Raw genomic sequence first — 6,898 nt, 5'->3', positions numbered from 1 at the left:
ACAGTCTTCCACAGAGACCTTCGGCAACCAGTCAAGTCGCACCCGTCCAACCATCATGGAGCTCGTTGGTTACCTCTACAGCTGCCCGTGATAAGGTATCTGAGTGCGCAGATCTATTACTCATAACGAATACGACAAGAACGGAAACCATCCCCCTGCCAGCAGGTGACTTGGGCGCTTCCACGCATGCTACGCCGTGGTCACGGATAGACTGCGCTAAGAGTGAAGAACTCTCAGCAGAACCTACAGAGTACGTGCACAACATAGGTCGGCAAAACAGAAAGAACTCACTCAAACTCAATCACATTTTTTTTATTTACGCTGTACTCAATCAAACTCAGACTCAAAAAGTTCGTCTGTTCACAAAATCACTCGTACTCACTCATCAAATATTCATTTGTAATTGTACTCACTTGTACTCAAACTCATTTGTCCTCACGAGTATTCGTACTCAATCTGTACTCATGAGTACTGAATCTGTACTCATGAGTACTAACTCTGTACTCATGAGTACTGAATCTGTACTCATGAGTACTCAATGAGTACTACTGCTCATGAGTACTACTCATGAGTACTACTCATTCTGCACTCGCGAGTACTACTCATTTTGCACTCACGAGTACTACTCATTCTGCACTCATGAATACTACTCATTCTGCACTCATGAGTACTCAGTCAGTACTCATGAGTACTCAATTCGTATTACTGACGAATAATCAACTTATCTGCACTGTTAGCTAGGTCGTAGCTCGAATGAAAGACTAAGTAGAAAAAATAAATTGTTTAATTGATTAGAAAAACACAGGTTAAATATAAATCAGGACAGAGGAAGACAACGTCTGACGCGGTGCACTGTCGTTGGGCGACTTACTGTGCGAAGGCAACTACACTGTACATGTGAGAAAGGAAAACGGAACGTAAGCACTCGCGTTGCGCCTGGCGTCTCGTCTTGTTCTCAGGCCGGGTCGGGCTCAGGGGAGCTCGGGGCTTGTCGGTGCGGCCGTGGCCTTAAACTGCGTTTTTCTGCGTGTTTTCGGGTGGCAGCTTTTGTCATCCGTTTTCGTTTCCGGGCGCGCTGATACGTATCCTAATCGTGCTCTGAATCCGAAATGCGCCTGCCCCCAGGCAGAATGAAGCGTTCGCGTAGATTGACGTCCGTTCGTATCCAGTTCACTGTCCGCTTGTTCACAGATGCTCGATGCTGGCGTTTGTTTTTTGTTGGTCCAGATACTAGAAACTTCCTTAAGAGGGTGTTCGTCTCGTTGAGTTTCGGTGAATTTCAAATCTGCTTGATTTTATTGTGTGTGTGCCGTGGGATTCACTTCGTCAGACCTGAACTTGACAGTGTTTACGGCGTTGCGTTGGTTGCGCCGCTTCCGTCGGCGATTGTGTTCGTGTAGCTCGTCGCGTGCTTGATGCATGTGGGGACGTAGACGTCTGGTTTGTCCGGTGGTGAGCTGCGCTGTGCAGGGATGACATAGTTCGGCGCGTTGAGGACGTTGCTTGAATTGACGCGTGCGTTGCGTATGGTGCGGGAGCCGTTTGGCTTTTCGTTTAGTGTGTGGTAGCGGGGCGTTTTCGTAGGGTGGCATGGCTGATCGGTCAAAGTCGTTGCGGCTCCGTGCTCGCAGTCGCCGTGGTTGTTTCTGAAGTGAAACCGTTGTGGTGGGGAAGCGGGCGTAATTCGTGCCGTTCGTTCGGTCCCACATTCCTCGGCGTCGCAAGCGTGACTTCATCGTCAGGGCATTGGATGCTTCGTCTGGATCGGGTTCATTCGTTGCCGTTCTTGCCGTGTCCGTGTCGTCGCTCAAGACCTCGTCTTTTGCCCGTTGTTTCGAGAATGCTATAATCGCTATCTCTCCCATACAGGCAGGATCCGTTTATCGCGAGTCCGCTTGCTCCAGGTTGCGTCCTCTTGTACGAAATGGTGTTTGTCGTGTGAGTCTCGATCGGAGCGCGAGTGCCTGTGATCTTGATAATTCTGGCTCGGACATGCCGCATGCGCTGGCCGTGTCGTTGCTCGTTGACGGACCTACTTGCACGAGTGTCATGTCGTTCGTCCGCTGGACTCGGGCGGGAGCAGCGGGTGTCGGAGAGCTCGTACTTTCCGGTAGGGTTGAACCGCGTGCGCTGGGTCTTTTGTTGCTTGTGGCCAGGTGATGTCTGCGGTTGTAACATTCGCTGGCCAAGTCCGGATAGCACCTGCAGTGGGAGCGGAGGATGCCGCGAACAGCAGTTTCCTCCGTGTGCGCTGCGGCTTGGTGGCGTTCCGTGCGTTGTGCATTCCGTTCTCCGTGGTCAGCTCCACTGGTTCAAGTTGGATGTCGTTCGCCACTTCTGGTGCGTTTCGTGCGCTGTGCGTCTCGTTTTATCTAGGAAACTCCCCTATAATTGGGGTGCGGTCGTTCGCCACGTATGGTGCATTTCGGGCGCCGTGCGTCTTGCTCGCTTGTCGTGGCCATATCCACCAATCCGGATGCGATGTCGTTGGTTGCGTGGACCCGCGCCGGGACAGCACGTGCGGAAAATGTACGTACCGGCTCCGTTGCGTTCCGTGCTCTCGGATTTCCGTTCGTGTACGTCTGTAGCGGAAAAGCGGGTGCCAGGAACGTGGTGCCTTCTGGCTCGTGCGCGCTGCGTACGTTGCGCGTCTCGTTGCTCGTTGCTGGAATGACCTGCGCGTGGGCGGTGTAGCTCGTGGGCGATGTAGCAGAGCAACGTGTGTTCGTGATCTCGCAAGAAATGAACTGACCTTCGATGCGTCTCCGTAATCGTGGCGATTACCTGGGAAAGGTCCGGTGAGCACGCAATCACAATTTTGCATGCGTCGTCTCGTTCATGTGCGTGCCGTCGTGCATTCTGCCTGTGCTCGGATCTCGTGCAGTCCAGGCACCGTGGAAAACGTGCGACCGACTCTCGCCAGTTGTCTCAGAAAACTTTCTCGTTCATCGCGCAGCCTTCTGCTCTCACACAGCGCCGCTTGCAGGGTCCTCTGCCGTTTGTTGTCGGAGGCAGCCTGAAGTAGCGTTGGCACATTCGTTCGTTTGGAGAGATGGCGATGTTCTTCGTTGTCCTCTAGAAGACGCAAGATGATGTTGTCCTTACGGCCAGAGCAGGGTAGCCCTCGTAATCGTAGTGCGCTCACGAACTGCTGTTTCTTCGTAGAGCATAGGACGTAGCGTTCCGCTGAAGTCAGCACTGTGTCGACCACCGCTGGCGTGGAGTGCGTCGGTGCCCCATGTCTGCGTGCTGCACTCTCGTAGTCGTGGTGCGGTCCGTCCAGGTTGTTCGCCCGTTTGTCCTCCCGTGGCCTTAAATCATGATCCTGTCGACTGCAACATCTTAGCTAGGTCGTGGCTCGAATGAAAGGCTAAACAGAAAAAAATAAAATGTTTAACTAATTAGAAATACTGAGATTACATATACATCAGGACAGAGGAGCCCGAGAAGAAAACGTCTTACACGGTGCATTGTCGTAGGGCTTCCCACTGCGCGAAGGCACGTACACGGGAGAGAGCGAAACGGGACGTACGCACTCGCGTTTAGAATCGCGGGCTGAATAGCGGGGCAGTTGGCCAGTCAGTTGTACAGAGGGCACATTATGTACATGAAGCTACTTAACGGCGACCCCAGTAGCTCCCATGTGTACAGCGGGGCGTGATATTAAGTTGCAATAATGAATTATCTTTATGACGGACACAGACAGACAGACTGACAGGCCAACATTGTCGCGCTCAAGTGGCCAAAGAAAGACTATCGTCTTTAAAACCATCTGGAAAGAGACGCTGCCGCCGCTATTCCGAATTCTGTGAACATTGCGCAACCGTACCCCTCGCAACCGCCGCCAGCCCGCAAAGTAAGAGATAAACAGAAAGACGAAAACCGGCTAGCGCGCGAAAAGCCAAAGAGGGAGGTCCCGCCGCGAAAAAGGGACAGGACGGGCGCTACGCGTCGTTGTGGCTATTTCCGTTAACAGCTAGGCCAAAACCCATACGGGTCTGATCTTACTCATTTTTCGATGCGTGTGTGTGCGGTTAACCAGAGCGCCCGACACAAATTTGCTGCACCTGGCGACGCGCCGACGGTGGGCCCGATTCGCGCCTCGGTCAGCCAGCCCACGGCAGACGTGCCGCAACTGGCGGCACACGGCGCCGCCGAGTCTATCCTTTTCCCATCGAGACGGCCGCGCCAAATCATGCTTGGGACCTTGGGACGACCGGCCCGCAAAAGACACGCAGCGACGAGTAGACTCTGGAGACGGCGCCGCTGAGTCGCCTCCCCTTTCCCATTCGTGGCTCGGCTGACGCAATCACATCGCCTGCATTCGCCGGATTCAAACTGCGGCCAGTGATAGTCCTGATTGGAAAGATTCGAACTGCACGCGGCTGCGGCGGAACCCCGGGGGTATAAAACCAGCCCTGAAGCAGCGGCTGTGCGGCGGCATTTCATCGGAGGCACTGAGTTGAGAAGTGCCTTTGTGCGAGCCATGTAACGCTCTTGCTACCTTTGTATATATTGTATATGAATGCAGCTTAAAATCACCGTCGGCTCGACAACTTCATCGCTCTCCTCTGCGCTGCGTCGATGGCGGACTGAGCAGGGCAACGTCACAACATCTATGCATCTGTATTGTTAACCTGTGGCTTTTGTATCTATGTTGTAGAACGCGCCCCTTATGTAACACCCACCTGTGAGGTCTTTAAGGAATTAAAGTGAAGTGAATCGAACAGTGGTGACTGAGCTAGAATGGCCCAGTCCCAATAGTGTATGTGTGTGTGTTGGGGGGGGGGGGGGGGCGTGGAGTTGGTATCGGTCGCAGTCGAGGGCCGCAGGGCACCCATGCAGTTGCTGCCGGTACGTGGCAGCCGTTACAGCAGCGTAGAACCGCTGTGCCGTGCTTTGTGTACTCGAGAACAAAGTTTGTAGACGCGTTTTTCGGAGGCGTGATAGCTTGCACTGACGTCACTGTATTGCCGTGTTGGTGGGTTGGTTGCACAGTGGAAATCTGCAGCTCTTATCTCGAGCAACGCGGATGAAGCTGACAGTGATCGATCAAAAAGTGCGGTGACGTCGTTATGTGCAATCCACACGTTTTACGAGACGTTCCAAGATGCGAGCTTAAGCGACAATCCCGGCGTCTGGCTTTGGCGTTCATCAATACAAAACAATTCCTTCACGAGGCCTCTCACAGTGCGAGCTTAAACTCGGCGGTATAGTTGCAAGCGAGGGGTGGTCGCCCCGCCTGTAAACAGTAGTGAAGGTAGGGGAATAACAACCACCGAAATTCACCATCATCGTCAGCGCCCTCATTACACGGTGGCATAAACGAGAAGCGGCGAATCGGGTTGCCACTCGAAAGTAAAGCCATTCGAAAGCAAAACGCTCCTCCAGCGGCAAGATGACAGAGCTCTTCGACAAAATATGCGAGGCTAAACAAGGCGCCGCACGCGTTGAACTGGATATTATGATGTCCGATTCACAACTCACAAACGTGCTTAGGTGTACTCGGATATTTTATTTCCATTGCTGGGGCAAATTCCACCGCCGCGCCTGCACACCGTAGTGCACGGTGGGGCTATATGCTCACTTGTAAATGGCACTACACGAGACCATATTACTAGCGAACCTGAGCAAAATGTTTCAAAACGGGAACCTAATAAAACCATAAGGGCGCATAGATCAGCCAAACTGTCGCTTGAATACGCACAGCGAACGTTACAAACCACGCAGTCGGTTTGACGCGAGTTACGTAAATTAACTGCGACTGCTGAAATGAGCGGTTCGGCTCACGAAACGACTACACAGCGTGACATGCGTCTACGGAAACTTCTGAAGACCTAAGGCGTACTTCAGTACGCCTAGTTCGTGCGTTGTTAGCAGCCTCCACCGCCTCTCCACTAAAACAATTGGAAGGGAGCAAGCGCAATGAAGCCGCCACGCGTTCACAGGCCGCGTCAACAAAAATAACTGCGGCAGTCAACAAGTCCCATCAGAGAAGAGCAACTGCGGCCGCGTTTTCCGCCAAACCCTCACCCCCTCCTTTTTCCCTCTTCACCATGACCCCTTTGCGAGCGATCGCAGAAAAACGGTTACAGCGCCAAACAGGGACCGGGAAAAGAGGGAGGTGCAGTTTTCGTTGGCTAATTTTACCATGCTTGATAGTTTAGCTGCACAGCGGCACCACTAAAAGTTTGCGACTCGTACACGCGCGTCCGGACTCGAGGTCGTGATAAAACTTGTTTGCACTACTGTACTGACGAGTGCATATACTCATGAATACACAGTACACATGAGTACACAGTATTCATGAGTATTGTACTCATGAGTGCTGTGTACTCATGAGTACTGTGTATTCATGCGTACTGTGTACTCATGAGTACTGTGTACTCATGAGTACTCATACTCATTAGTACTCAAACTCATGAGTACTCATACTCATGAATACTGTACTCATGAGTACTCATACTCATGAGTAGTGTACTCATGAGTACTGTACTCACGAGTAGTGGACTAACCCCTGTTCTCACTCGTCATCGTACTCACTGTTTTTTTCTGGGTGTGTGATCACTCATCATCGTACTCACTCGTGAGTTTGAGTACAAATGAGTACAAATGAGTGCACTCATGAGTGAGTATGCCGACCTATGGTGCACAATCATCAAAAGCCCGTTGTTTCGACGCATCTGATCACGAACAGTGATGCCATGAACACCGACATGGACTGGCGCAACAGGCGAAGACTTCGGGACAAGCCTAGCAAACAGAAAAGGACTGCCAAGGTTAAGACGAGACGCAGAGTTTGTGGACATTCGCCTAAGGTACGACCCAATTCTGTCAGGCGGGGGGCAACTAGTTCCTCCACATTTACAAGGCGTGTGCAGACACGGGTGGTTCGGTC

Source organism: Haemaphysalis longicornis, unplaced genomic scaffold (genome assembly GCF_048455015.1).
Source record: "Haemaphysalis longicornis isolate Haplotype H1 unplaced genomic scaffold, Haemaphysalis longicornis Haplotype H1 scaffold_10, whole genome shotgun sequence".
NCBI classification, from domain to species: Eukaryota; Metazoa; Arthropoda; class Arachnida; order Ixodida; family Ixodidae; genus Haemaphysalis; species Haemaphysalis longicornis.
The sequence above is the reverse complement of the archived record's forward strand: the minus strand, read 5'-3'. Positions refer to the sequence as shown.